We start from the raw sequence: 13,662 nt of genomic DNA, 5'->3' as shown, positions 1-13,662 counted from the left end.
GACACCACAGTCAAGGCCGCTGTGAGCTCTGACGGTCCTTCCCGTGAGGACTCACCGCACTTGACGGCACTGACGTTACTGGTTCTCACAGCTCCTCCACAGGAGGCCCCGCGTGGGGGCACACGAGCTCTGCAACCAGAAAAGCCTGATTCCTCCGTTCAAACCCACTGTTCTTCTTTCACCAACCGTGGGACCCTGGACAAGGGTCAGCGCCCTCCAGCAAGACCACGCGGCTCACACCTGCAGCTGAACAAGTAGAGCTGATTGCTCATTGAAGCGAGGGAGACCTCACACCTGGGGTGTCTCAGTAAGAGGGTATCAGAAAGAACCAGTGATGGAATGTGGGTTTGGTGGGGTGGCCTGAGGGGGCTGTAAGGATTTGGCAGTTCGTTTTATGGGGTGTTGTTAGAAAGCGGGGGCGAGTCTATGATCAGGGGTCTCAATAAACCTTTCTATAAGGAGGGCTATGACCCTCCCTATAAGGAACCTGTAGGCTCTCACTTTGGCTGAGGGTGATGGGCAGTATTTTGTGGGTGGCTCAGTGACATTTTTGTCTATGCTGAGACCATATGATGACGTGCCCTTGCTTGGTCTCAGGGTGTCCTCATGTGAGCTGGCATCCTCTGAGGTGGGCTAGGTCCAACAGGAGAGAAGCACAGGTGAGCTGTGAATGGAAGGGCAGCTTCCCACCATCGACACCAGGGCGGTTCCCGTTTCCTTTCCTGCCGGTGACTGAATCCTGCCGTGCGTCAGTTTTTCCACCCATACAATGGGAGTGTGATGTCTATGCAGAGAGTGGTTTGAAGAATAAGTCAGATAAAGGGGCACCCAGAGCAGGAGCTCGCTGCGTGCCAAACTCCATGGCACCCCATGGATGGAGTATCACACACAGCAGCTGCTCAAACACCTGTCGTACAGATGAGAAAACTGGGAGAGAAAAGGTGGGAGCATTTTGGTGAAAACCGGAGGTACAATAGCCACTGACCAAGGCTGCGAGTGAGGTTCCCATTTGGAGCCCGTGGGGGTTGGCCCTTGAGAGGAATATCCCCCTTCGGCAGCTCCCTGCTGGCAACAGCAGCACAGTGTCAGGTTCAGCCCCTGCTCCCCTGGGCTGGAACACTGCCCAGACCCTGGGGACGAGGGGGAGTGGCCATCAGCAGGACCCCGGGGGCCAAGGGTCACCACGGAGCCGCGATGCCTGGGGTTTCCCCTGGCGGCTTTCACCCTGAGCTCAAGGAGAGCGGCCTCAGACACAGAAGCAGGGGCCTCCGAGGGCAGCCTCACTCTGAGCCAGGGACAGAGTCAGACCGCTGCCTCTGGTTCCCACACATCATCTATCTCCCCGTCTGATAATAGCAGAGTTAATCACAGGGCGATTTCCCGAATAAAGCCCACCCAGGCCGAGTTCCCCAAATTACACCCTCTCCCTGGTAATTGCAGAGCTGTGCGGGGCCTGCATCTGGCTTATAACAGCATTTCCATAAGGACCAGATCTAGTGCCACCTCTCATTTGGTGGAACAAAAGGAAAATTACACACTCCCGATGACCCTGCTTCCCCAGCGCGGGGCCGTAGGAAGGCCTCCGGCGTGGCGTCTTGGGGCAGCCCCTCTCAGCTGTGGGGATCCGGGAACACAGTCAGCCCCAAGGTGCTCCGTGGTGAACCGGGGATCACAAAGCCAACCCACCCTTCCTGTCACCCGAGACTGTTGCAAAGATCAAATGCCACAGTCACGGGTGAACGCATCAAGAGCTCGAAAAAGAATTACAAGATAGAACATTAAAAATGTTTTCTCAATGCCCTGTTTGTTTCCCGGCAAACACAACAGATTTTAAGTCAAAACGAGAAGGCCGCATTATAACTGGAGCGGTGGATGGCGACGTAATTAATGTTCTTCCCCGGGGTTTGCTAATGATGGTTATTTCAGGGCCCTGCAATTTGAGACGTCACCCAAGAAAGTCTGCGATGTCTCGTCTGGCTCTGCTTACCGCGGCAGGGAGGTTGGCTGGTTATGTATTATTCGATCTGTCCATTCAGCAAAAATGTGGGGGTGGGGGGGGTCTCAGGGCTCTAGGAGCTGGAGCTGCACATGGGGAAACCAAACCCTAGTGGAGCCCTGGCAGCCGACTCTCCAGGCTGCACGGTGAGCTCGCCCTGCCCTCACCCTGACCGGCCTGTGGGAGGTCTGCAGTCACCCAGCGCTTGGGCAGGGCCCGCGTACGGAGCAGCCAACATCTCTGCTCCTCAGGAATAGGCGTGGGGACGGCAGCCTGGACGGCCGCCTGGGACTGCGTGGCTCCGATCAAGGGAGGACAGTTACCACTAAACAGGCTCCCAGCTGGGGGAGGGTCCTCTCCCCGAGTGAGGCAGAGGCTGAGCTCAGGGGGACTTTTTGTCTTCACACACGCACCCCGGGCTAAACAGACCTGCCACTGCTCAGCCTCTTCCCCCGAGAGCAAGTCTACGGGGGGCTCTCCTGCCCTCTTGGAGGGGGACCCCAAGCCGTGCCCCCGAGCAGACCCACGTGGTCAGACCCCAGGGTGATCTGCCCCTCCAGTCTCCGGTCCAGGCAGGTGATCTGGGAGACACCAGACTCCTTGGCAGTGTTTCCCCAGTCTGAATTATTTAGTGTGGTTCTAGTCCAATACCATCGCCGGCCTGCCAGGATGGTTCCAGGTGGGCTGCTGATCAGCCAGGTAATTTACGTTGGGCTTTGGGACACTACATTCGGGTCTTTCCTAGGTCTCCCCACCCGTGTAGGGGGCACACAGCCTCTTCATTCTCTCAGGTCATCCAGTGAATAATGATCAGCTCACCCACACACACACACATGCCCCCCAGGTGCAAACAGTAATTCCCAGACTCGTTGCTCTGTGTTGCAGGGAAGTATAAACAACATGTTCCTTGTCATGCACAGCCTGCCCGGCTTCCCCAGCCGCTGCACAGCAGGTGAGAGCCGCTTTGTTCCTCCTGCTCTGAGAGGGCAGCCCGCACACGGCCTGAGAGACAGGACCCATTAGAGTCCTCCACCCGCCCCTAGTGCCCGCCCCTTAATCCCCAAGCTTTTCTTAGTTTCCCCTGTACTTACCAGGTCAGGTCACATTCCTGAGATCATTTATACTCTTGTCCAAATAACCCCTGGGGGTTTTGCTCATCCAGTTAGGAGGCAATGAAAGAATCATTTTCGCCAGGATTACTCTGCTGAATATAAATGTTGCTGAGTAGGTGAAAGGGAAGAGCCATGTGCCTGGATGAGCTCATTAAGGAACACTCCAGACAAGCACCGCCCAGTCCTCCAGGGTCACCTCGGGGGGGTGTCAGGGTCACACTCCACCCTGAGAGCTCCCCCGGCTCCCCTGCATCCCAGCCCAGCCTTGGCCTCTTACCCAGACACAAGCCTGATGGCGAGTGTTAACGGTGGAGCCTGCGATGACCCTGGACTTGGGAACCCCACCGCAGCCCACAGATCTCCGCCGACTCCCACTGCTCCAGAGACCACAGGCAGCTGTGACCAGCAGCCCTGACTGGGCACATTCCCAGGACACAGTGCTGAGTGAGCCGGGGGCCCTGATCTGCAGCCAGAGTTCAGGAGACCTACTCCTGACACATCTGGAAGACTCTCTGCCTCCAGCCAGAATTTACGTTGAGACAGAAGGACTTGGAGCAGAACAGAATAGAGCCTGGCCCTGGGGTGGGTAAGCGAACCCCAGGGAGAGAGGAGGCACACCTGGTGGAGTTTCCAAGGCAACTGGAAGGGAATCCCAAACACTGTGGCTCCCACGTTCCACATTGCTGAGCAGTCTCTGAGGCCGGGGGTGGGGGCGTGGGGGGAACTGCCCTATTGAGCTCTGCTGTGGGCAGTCTGCAACTGGAGTTTGGGGCTCTGGGTTTCCCAGCACTTCTGGATCTCACCCTGTCAGGAGCTCCCTGAGCAGAGGAGGTCCTAAGCTCCACAGCCACGTCTGGGAGGGATGGCCAAGCACTGACCTGCGGGTGAGTGGCCTGGAGCACAGCAGACATCAGACTCACACCTCCCCAGGGCAGCAGAGAGCAGGGTGAGCCCCCAGGCTGCAGGGCTGGGAGCCCCAGGTAGATGTTACAGGACGTCAGCCTTTCCCCGGGAGCATCCAACCCTGTTGAAAGTTGCAAATTTTCAGGAACGTGCATCCTGTCCACTCCCCTTTCTCTCTCTCTCTCTCTCTCTCTCTCTCTCTCTCTCTCTTAAGCACAAGCAGGTTCAGAACACTCTGGAAAGAGACCATCAGTGGGAAGTTGGACTCAGCCATCTTGGAGGCCTCTCCCACGCAAGAAGCCCTGGTTCTGAGTCCATGGATGGGCTGAGTTACTTACAGGGGGAGGGAGGGGAGAGGGCCCCAGCCTTCCCCAGCATCAAAGCCTCCTGCCCCTGCAGGGCATTCCTGAGCAGCTTTCATCGCTGGGCTTTGAAGGGAGAACAGTAATCCCATGCTTAAACCAAAACATCTTGTGGTGGGGCCCTGGGCTTTGAACACACAGTTGATCCTTCCCGCCACCCTGCAAGCTCCTGGGGACCCCTTGAGCTGGAAGTAGGAGGGTGGGGGCTTGCCTAACACCTGCCCCAGCCCCAGCTGGGGCGTCTCAGGCCTTTGTCAGAGGGAGCAACCGGCATCTGGGGCCATCAGATTTGACTTCCAGTCACTTGGCATCTTCCATAAGAGCTGAGACTTCCTGGGATTCTTTGAAGGAACTACAGGAGACCACAGCCGCCTTGATGCCTCTCCAAGACGTCATTTGAAGCGTAGTGACATTTCAGAGGAAGTCATTCCTAAGGGAAGCTCCTTCCCATTTTCTAGTTCCTGAATAAGTTAAAAGATTGAATCATTTAAGGGGTCTACGAGCTCTCTGGATTAACTAATTAGCTAATGAAGCACGTGGTTAGGATGATCTGGATCTCAGTTTCCTCATCTGACAGAAGGAACCTCTGATCCAGAAATGGCATTCTGTGCTCTTAGGGCTGGCTCTGCATGGCGGGGGGTGGGGGCGTGAGTGACTGCCCCTCGGTCGTGTCTGATCACGTGCACAGACACCTCTCAGCCACTCAGAGGGCGCGCTCAGGGCCGGTGTGGCTGCCTCCAGCTCCGGCTTGAAAGAAAGCAGAAAGACACCTCTCCCTGATGGGACACTGGCATTGCTAACTCCTCTGATTTCAAAGTCACTGCCCAAGAGCTCTCAAAGCAGGTTTCCTAGCTGGAGATGATGAAGCTAAGGCACAGGGATCTCTTGTCCGAGATTACACGGAGGGGGCTTCTAGCCGAGGTCTCACACACACCACACACACACACACACACACACACACACGTGAGCACATGCACACGTACTCCTAGTAAAACTTGCCTTTCAGTTCGCGAACCACACATGGTTCCACTTGGTGTTCCTAGGACTGAGCACAGGGCCCGGCACAAGGCAGTTGCTCCATAAAGAGTTGGTGATGAACGAATGATGAGAGAACAAACACTCATAAAACCTCCTGAGATTACACCGCCCACTACCGAAAACGCATGGCGCCCTGTTCCAGTTACTCCTCGGATCTCTAACTGTGAATGTTTAGTTAACAACTGAAACATCTTAAGAACATTTTGTGGAGAGAGAACAGAAGCCTGGGGCCAGGGGAACGTGATCCGTGTTCTTATTTCTGTTCCTCGTGAGCTCGGTGACCTCGGGCGGCCCCCCAGCCTCCACAGACCTCGGTTTTCCATCTTTACAATGGGGGCATTGGATTGGGTGACCTCTGGTCCTCTTTCTACTTCCGGCAGTGTGCAAAACTTAAAAACAGTAGTGTCTCACAGAACAAAAAATCCTAATTCTAATAATGACATCAACTTTGAAGTTGTAAAAATCTACCTTCACAATCTTCGTTTTCTTTCTTTTTATTTATTGATTGATTTTAGAGAGAGAAGGAGGGAGAGAGAGAGAGAAAGACATTGATTTTGTTGTTCCACTTATTTAAGTATTCCCTGGCTGACTTTTGTATGTGCCCCGACCCACGGGAATCAAACCCACAACCTTGGCATATTGGGGTGATGCTCTAACTAACTGAGCTACCCAGTCAGGGCACAATCTATCTTTGTTTTCTGCTCACGAACTTGAATTTCTATTTTTTGTTTTTCAAGAAGCAGTCGCAAAGGTTCAGAACTACCCTCGGCCACCTCTAAAAGTCTGGTATGTCCCCATCCTGCTCGTGAGCCCCGACCTCAGCCAGGAGAGCTCACGGAAGAACACAGCCAGGGACACCCGTGTGCGGCTGCTGGTTGAGCAGCCTGAATAAATACCCGGAGACTCTCAGGAGCAGCCTTTCAAGGAGACCGTGAGCCCTGCTGGTTCCATCGCGGGCTCCATCCGGAGCAGCGAGACGCAGCAAGCCACAGGAGCTAGATGTCATGGGTGTGCCTTCCGCACCCCTTTCCCAAAGCCCAGCCTCCCTGCCTCTCTTGTGTACCAGGGGCAGAGGGAGGTGGCTTTTCTTAGGACTAAGTGTGACTCTGCCAGTGACCAGCCCACCCAGCCGGGCATACATCAGGCACAGATCCTTGGGATGGAAAACTCTCTCCCTGTGAGCCTCTGCCACCAGATGCCCTAAGTTGCCCTGGTGGTCTCCCCAAGAAAAACGAACAGGGCTTTGGGCACTACAGGAAGGCCCAGCCCGCCAAGATCAGTCCTTGGAAGAGAGGGGGAGAAAAATCACCCCCACCCTGAGACGGTGCTCCATAAACTTTGTTCCTAAACTCATGCTTAGCTAGAACATTTCCCAGATTCAGCCCTAAAGAATGGAAAGTGGTTGACGTCGGCAAAGGCTACTCTGGGGTGCAGTTTAATGTCCTCCAACCAAGCCGGCTGGATGGCCCAAATTCCTTGAAAGGGTGGGGTGGGAATTTCCTGTAAGAAGGAAGCATACTGGCGAGGCCGTTGTTGACAAAGTGTGCCATAAAACTGTCCGACTCGCAGGGAGAGAGCCATCCCCGTGCCGGTGACAGCATGCTGGCGGCCGCAAGAGGCGTGAGGTCACCGGCTCTGGCTGCACCGCCACTCCCTGAGGTCACTTCAGATCAGACGGAGCTGAGCAACAGGAGCAGCTGCAGATTCAGGCCAGGTGAGAAAGGGGGGCAGCACCTGCGTGGCTGCCAGAGCCACAGAGCAAGCCAGCTTGTCAGGTGGGTGCCCAGAGCCAAAGATTCTTCCTGGCTCCTGCTGGCCTATGCTGTAGTTAACAGAATCCACGTCGGTGGGCAGAATTGGCTACATAACTTCTGCGGGCCCAGGCAGCAAGAGCAGCAGCCACGTGGCCGTGGCGCCTCACCAAGCACACCAAACTCATGCAGGGTGCAACCTGAGAGGTGGATGACTTTGACCCCTATGAGCAGCATGCCATGGAGCTGCTCAAGGTCTCCAAGGACAAGCAGGCCTTCAAGTTCATGGACACAAGGTGGAACACACATCCTCGCCAAGAAGAGGAGACAAGAGCTGGGCAACTTCCTAGCAGCCGGCAGGAAAGCAGTGGCCAAGAAGGACCGGGTTCCCTCCACTCTGTGCGTGAGAAAACCTCCTCAGGAATAAATAAATATAAGAATGGGGGGCCCAGTGCAAAACAAAAACGTGGGATCCCTGTTCAAATATCAAGAATTTCAAACCGGCCACAGCACCGTGTTAAACTATGTGCAGGGGCCCTCCCAAGAACCAGGTTCATTCAGCTGCACAGGTCTCGTGCCCATGAGCCCAGCCCCGTCCTGGGGGCTTGGGCAAGTTCGTGTGGGTCCTTTGAGGACAAGCTACTCATCAACACTACTTCTATCTGCTTCAGGAAAGTAAACTTCAACAACCAAAGCACCTCCATCCCACAAATACTAACTGAGCACTTACTTTGCACCAGGCACTCAGCGGTGAACAAAGGCCATGCCCTCCCGGCGCTTCCAGCCCAGCAGGGAGGAAGCACCTTGCCTCAGGCCTCCCCTCAAACCTTTCAGAGCTGTGTTGCCGCCAGCAGACTCCGAGGTAGCACCTTCATGCATCAACCTTTCTCCCAGAAAGTCATACGGTTCAATAGTAAACGGTCCCTTGATTTTTCTTTTCTTTTCTCGTGTGTTACTTTTGTCTCCAGAGCAGGCCCATGAGCTCTTTGTCTTACACATTGAGTCCATCGTTCAAAGGAGCCAGGCTCAGCTCTGGATACCTGGGAGACAAATGATGATAAGACAGGTCCAAGAATAAAAAAAGAAAAAAGAAAAGAAAGAAAGAACACCAGAGAGAATTACAAGGCAGGTCCTCGTACTCTAGGAGATGCCATTTTAGATGCGAGCCACATAATGGAGTAATGACTACAATGGAGAGGAATGAGAATGGCAGTGAAAGAAGGAATCATGTGTTTTGACATTTGGGCTCTGCTCTGAAGAGCTGTGGAAACCAACCCCAGGCTTGTCTCCTGGAGCACACCCCAGCCAGCTGCAGGCCCCCTCTCCTCCCCTTCCCCCCCGCCCCGCTCCCCAGCACCTGGGGACACCCTCAGCAGGGCTCGCCCCTCGAGAGCACTGCCCCTCTGATGCGTGAGTTCCCTCCACAACATTTTAGACTGGGCTCAGCCAGCTGTGCCGTGACTCTGTTCAATGACAGGGAGCTCTTGACCTTTGACTCATGACTCTTCTGACTGTTCCGATTGCTATAGTAGTCTTCCTCCTTTCAAGCCGAAATCTGCCTCTTGAACTTATCCTGTGGGTTCTGCCCTTGGGGCCCCACACAGACTTGACCAATCAACTCACTCGATCACCAGATGCTTGACGTACACCTTCCAGTCCCAGCCAGCATGCTGAGCACAGTCTTGAACCTCAGGGGCTCAGGATCCGGTGGCTGGCTTTTGGAATACGATGGGCAAGCGCTGGGATGAGGGTGAGGCAAGGTGCCTGAGAGCACCTAGGAGGGCTGTCCCACAGGGTCTTGAGAGATTGAGGAAAGGCTTTCCACAGGAGGTGATATTTACCCCAAGGCCCACAGAGCAACACCCACCTAGGCCCCAAAGTCCCAGAGAAGCAGCCATAGCCGCACAAAATGGAAAGACTCTTGCCCTGTACTCGTGTGTTTATTTCCAAGAGACAGATATTGGGGGATTCTCGTTAGGGCAGCCTGACCCCTATTCTGTTTACTGAAATACCCAGAGGCTAAAGGGGGCATTTGCACAGGCAGCACCCAGGGATGGGGGTGGGGGTTAGCTGGGTGCTCGGCTATCTCCCCCAGCAGGGGCTCACACGGACCTGGCACACAGTAGGTGTACAACCCACACGTGTGGGGCCGGCCCAGCAGCCTTGAGGCCTGATGCTTTCCAGGCGACGTTGTTGTGAAAGGCTGGTGAAGCCAGGATGAGGTGAGAGACGTGGGGGGCCGGGAGGGCAGGGCAGGGGACCCAGACCTTCCTTTCAGGCAGCTGGTGAACGAGGGCGTGGCTTCACGCTCCCTCCTGCCACCAGCTCTGGGCGCAGGGCAGCAGAGGCCCCGGACGACGAGCTAGACCGAGACAAGCTCCGTCTCCTGAGGGCATGATGACTGTGTGTAAGAAGATGCAGAAGGTCTTCCCAAAAGAGGAAGCCCAGCCCACCCTCCCGGAAGGGCTCGCAAACGTCCCCAGCTCTGATTCCCGAGTCCATCCTCCAGCTCCCTCCCCAAACCTGCCTCCTCACCCTGCTCATGAGCACCAGCCCCCAGCCACACATGCACACAGGCAGGCCGCCACAGGGCTGACGATGATGGGGCAACCGCACTGATACCAGGGCCCAGGGGTCCAGCTAGGAGACGGATCAAACACCACATGGAGATCTGTACCCTGTCTGTTCGTGAGAAGGAGCCCAGAAATGGTCTTCACCAGGGCCTGAACCCATTCCTGGGGGCCCTGACCCATTGAGCCTCTGGCTCTCCAATGCCTGGACCACCAGCAGTCAGTCCCCTGCGCTTCAGGAAGCAAGTTTAGGTTCAGTGCAAGCCTGCCTCCTTGAACTCGAATGGCATTCTAACTCTCGGCCTTGTCTCCCAAGAGGAGCCTGAGAAATCTTAGTGTAGTCTGGAGAAGATAAGTCCGAAAGCCAGCTCGGGGATCCATCACAGATGCCTGTTTGCAGCCCAGGCTCTGAAATCAGACTTTTTGCTTTCAAACAAGGTAAGACGAGTGACCGTCCCTGGCCTCGCCTTCCACCACTGACCGCCAGCGCACTGCCTCCCCAGGCCTCCAGCTCCTTCCTCAGGCCGCAGACCACCCCCAAGGTTGGCCCGGACTCCTCAGAACCTGGGATTTGGCACGGTTGAGTCCATTTAGACATCTATCTCCAAGTCACGCGGAGAAAACCTGCCAAGATGAGACGGGAACAGCCAAGTCTCCATTCATCAGCCAGACCTCCCCTGGACACTGCCCCATGCCCCGTCACGGCCGAGCATTACCAGGAACAGACATTCAGGGTCAGCTTTCCGAAACACTGACGTGGGCAGAGGATGAACACAGAGGGAGTTACTCTTGAATGAGAATGTCCATGTTGTACCCCTGCCCTGTGCTTCAGTCCCTGATGATACAATCTTCGTTCTTATTTAACAAGTAAAAAAAAAAAATATTAGAGCCAACCCCGAACAAAGGGCCCCCTCCTCCAGTCTAACCCTGCAGCCTAATTAAGCCTGGCTCCTCCCTCTGTGCCCGGAGAACCAGTCTGCCCAGCTCACTTGCGGCGAGCTTGGTAAGCTCCTGCAGAAATGGAGCACCGAACTCTTGTTCTCAGAGGCGCTGTGGTCAGACGATCAAGTCTCCCCCGTTCTTTGTTTTCCCTTTCCGCGGCAGGGTCTGATGGCTTTGCTGAGCTGCGTCATAGGCAGAGACTTGCTTTCTCTGGTGGCAAACGCGGCAGCTGAGTCCTGGGTTGTGCACACACAGGACTAAAGGCTGGACCTGACTAGCACGTGTTTCTTGATCACATAGGAGTTGGCAGCATTTTTCCTGGCAATCGCTTCCCCTGGAGAAGCTCCCAGCTCTCCTTACATCCGTGGTGGCCATGTCGGCGAGGTGAGGCTGGGCAGGCTCTCCCTGGCTCTGTACGCTGGCTGCCTTGCTCCTCTCGTGTGTCTTTGGGTCAACAGACTGGTACAGAGCCCGTCCAGCCCCCACTGAGGACTCATGAACACCGTGCTCCTAGGAAGTGATCCTGCTGGTCCCCAGGCCCCAGTAGCCTTCTCCTCAGTACTCGGGGGGCTCAATTTCTGCCACCACGGTTTCTGGGACCCAAGCGGTGGGCACTTCTTCCAAGTGCCATCCCGTGCTACCCTGAGGATCTCCAGTTTATCCAGGACCCTCTGAACTTGAGCTATTCTTCAGTAGCTTGGTAGTAACTAAGCAACTACTATGTGCCAGACCCTGCATTAGATGCTGGGGTTGCAGAAATGAATATGACGTAATGCCGTAAGGAGCTTACAGTTGAATAAACAAAAGAGTTGCTATTGTACACTCAGATTACTTACTCAACAAAATGAGTTCCACTTGAACTTTGCGCTGAAGTTACTGAGATGAATCCACTAGAGGGAAGGTAATCAAGGTTTATTGAGGACTTCAGATGAGCTGGGTGTGTGCCGAGTGCTTGGTTTGATTTTGTTTCATCTTCAAAATTATTTCCATTCTACGAATAAAGAACCTGAGGCAGGAGAGGGTAAAAGTGATTGGCACATGAGTGCACAGATTGCGATAAACAGAGCCGGGGCCTCCGCCTGCAGTCCTTGGTTTTCCCACCGAAGGCACTACCTATCACGCTGCTGAAGGAGATGGACAGAGCGGGACAGGTGCTAAGACAGAGGGGGAGACACACCCTCGCTGCTACCCTCCTACCCCTGTGCCTTGAGGTCCCACAAACTCCACGAGCCGCAACCTCTTCCGTCCCCCAGCTGAGGGTGAGAGGGTTGCGCCTGCCCAGGGTGGGTCTGTGGCCCCAGCTGAAGTTGGTTCTGAGGCCCCCTCTGCACCCCACGCGTGATGGCGCTGGGACTTCTGAATCCCCCTGGTTCACAGGTGAGGCTGCCCACCAGCTGGTCACTCTGACGTGGAAGGAGATCAGCGCAGGTGAGCCTGCCGGAAAACGCACGGCTTTCCAGCCTCGTGCTTGCTCTTCTTCCCTTTGAGTTGTGTGTGCCTTCACTGCAGTTCCTCTCTGTTCGTTCTTACAACCGTACAGTTTGTGACTCTCCCCTGGAACATCTAAACACGCCTTCAGAGAGCGAGCCCAGGCTGGCTCCTTTATGCCGCGGTTATCTTGTGCGTGTAGTCTGGGTCTCCATGTGGGCTATCACTCTGGACTTCCTCGGAGAAAATTCTTCACCACAAGATTGCTCAACCCAGAGGATCGGGGATGGATGGACGAATCTTCCCATTTACAGAGTTAGCCTGGTTGTGGGACCAGATATCCCACTTTCCCATATTTGGCCTTCACTGAAGAGTGTATACTTTACAAGTGACTTCTTTTTAAGCACTTATATAAATAACATTTTTTATTCTGTCAGAGTCCCATTTATAATCCCTCTACCATTTAATGGCAAATGCATTCCTGCATTCCTTTTAGGTGCCTCCAGAAGGGTTCAGTTGTTTATCCAGAGGCCGAACACGCTCTGAAAGAATACGAAATCAATCATTAACAAAGTGATGGGAAATGGGCTTCTGGTCACACTGGTTTCTTCCCTTTTCAGGACTGAAGGGGGAAGAGAAATAGCTCCAATGGCAGCCAGAGGACAGAGGTCACACGGAGTCATAAAAGCTGAGGGCGTGATTCCACAGCCCTTAAGACTTGCACTTCCAGGCCGTCATTTCTGAAATGGAAAACAGGGCCCAGCCAGGGGCCAACCTCCAAGCCAGAATCCAGAACCACCCGGCTTCCTGCAGCTCACACGCCAAGCTCAGCCCGCAGTGACGGTGGCTGAGCACATCCAGCCGCCCACGTGGTCCTTCGGAGGGTGGCCTGCAGCCCTGGAAACGTGCTCCCTGTGCCTGCTCATCCCCAGATCACCCGCAGCATCTCCCCAGGGACCTTGTTGGGCCAATCACAGGGTGATTTCTGCCAGGGGTGGGGTCTAAAGAAGGCCTTCTCTCGTTTGGTGTTACCACACCCAAAGCCTGGCCTTCCTGGAAGAACTTCTTTTTTATTATTATTATATTTTATTGTTTATGCTCTTACAATTGTCCCAGTATTCCCCCTTTGCCCACCTCTACCCAACTACCACTCCCTCTGGCAATTCCCATACCATTGTCCATGTCCATGGATCATACATATATGTTCTCTGGCTACTCTATTCCCTGTGCTATACGTTACATCCCCGGGATTGTTCTATAACTACCAATTCGTACTTCTTAATCCCTCATCTTTTCTGCCCTGACCCCGCTCCCATCTGGCGACCATCAAAACATTCTCTGTACCTATGTATGTTCTGTTTATTTGTTTACTGTGGATGTTTACAATCCAGTGTTGATGGATATGTATTTATTGCCATTTTATTGTTCACATTTGTTTGTCTTCTTCTTAAACAGGACCCTGTGACATTTCATATAATACTGGTTTGGTGGTGATGAACTCCTGTAGCTTTTTCTTGTCTGGGAAACTCTTTGCCTGTCCTTCCATTCCCAATGATAGCT

The sequence above is a fragment of the Phyllostomus discolor genome, chromosome 6 (assembly GCF_004126475.2).
Source record: "Phyllostomus discolor isolate MPI-MPIP mPhyDis1 chromosome 6, mPhyDis1.pri.v3, whole genome shotgun sequence".
Lineage (NCBI taxonomy): Eukaryota > Metazoa > Chordata > Mammalia > Chiroptera > Phyllostomidae > Phyllostomus > Phyllostomus discolor.
This window is presented reverse-complemented; position numbering follows the sequence as displayed.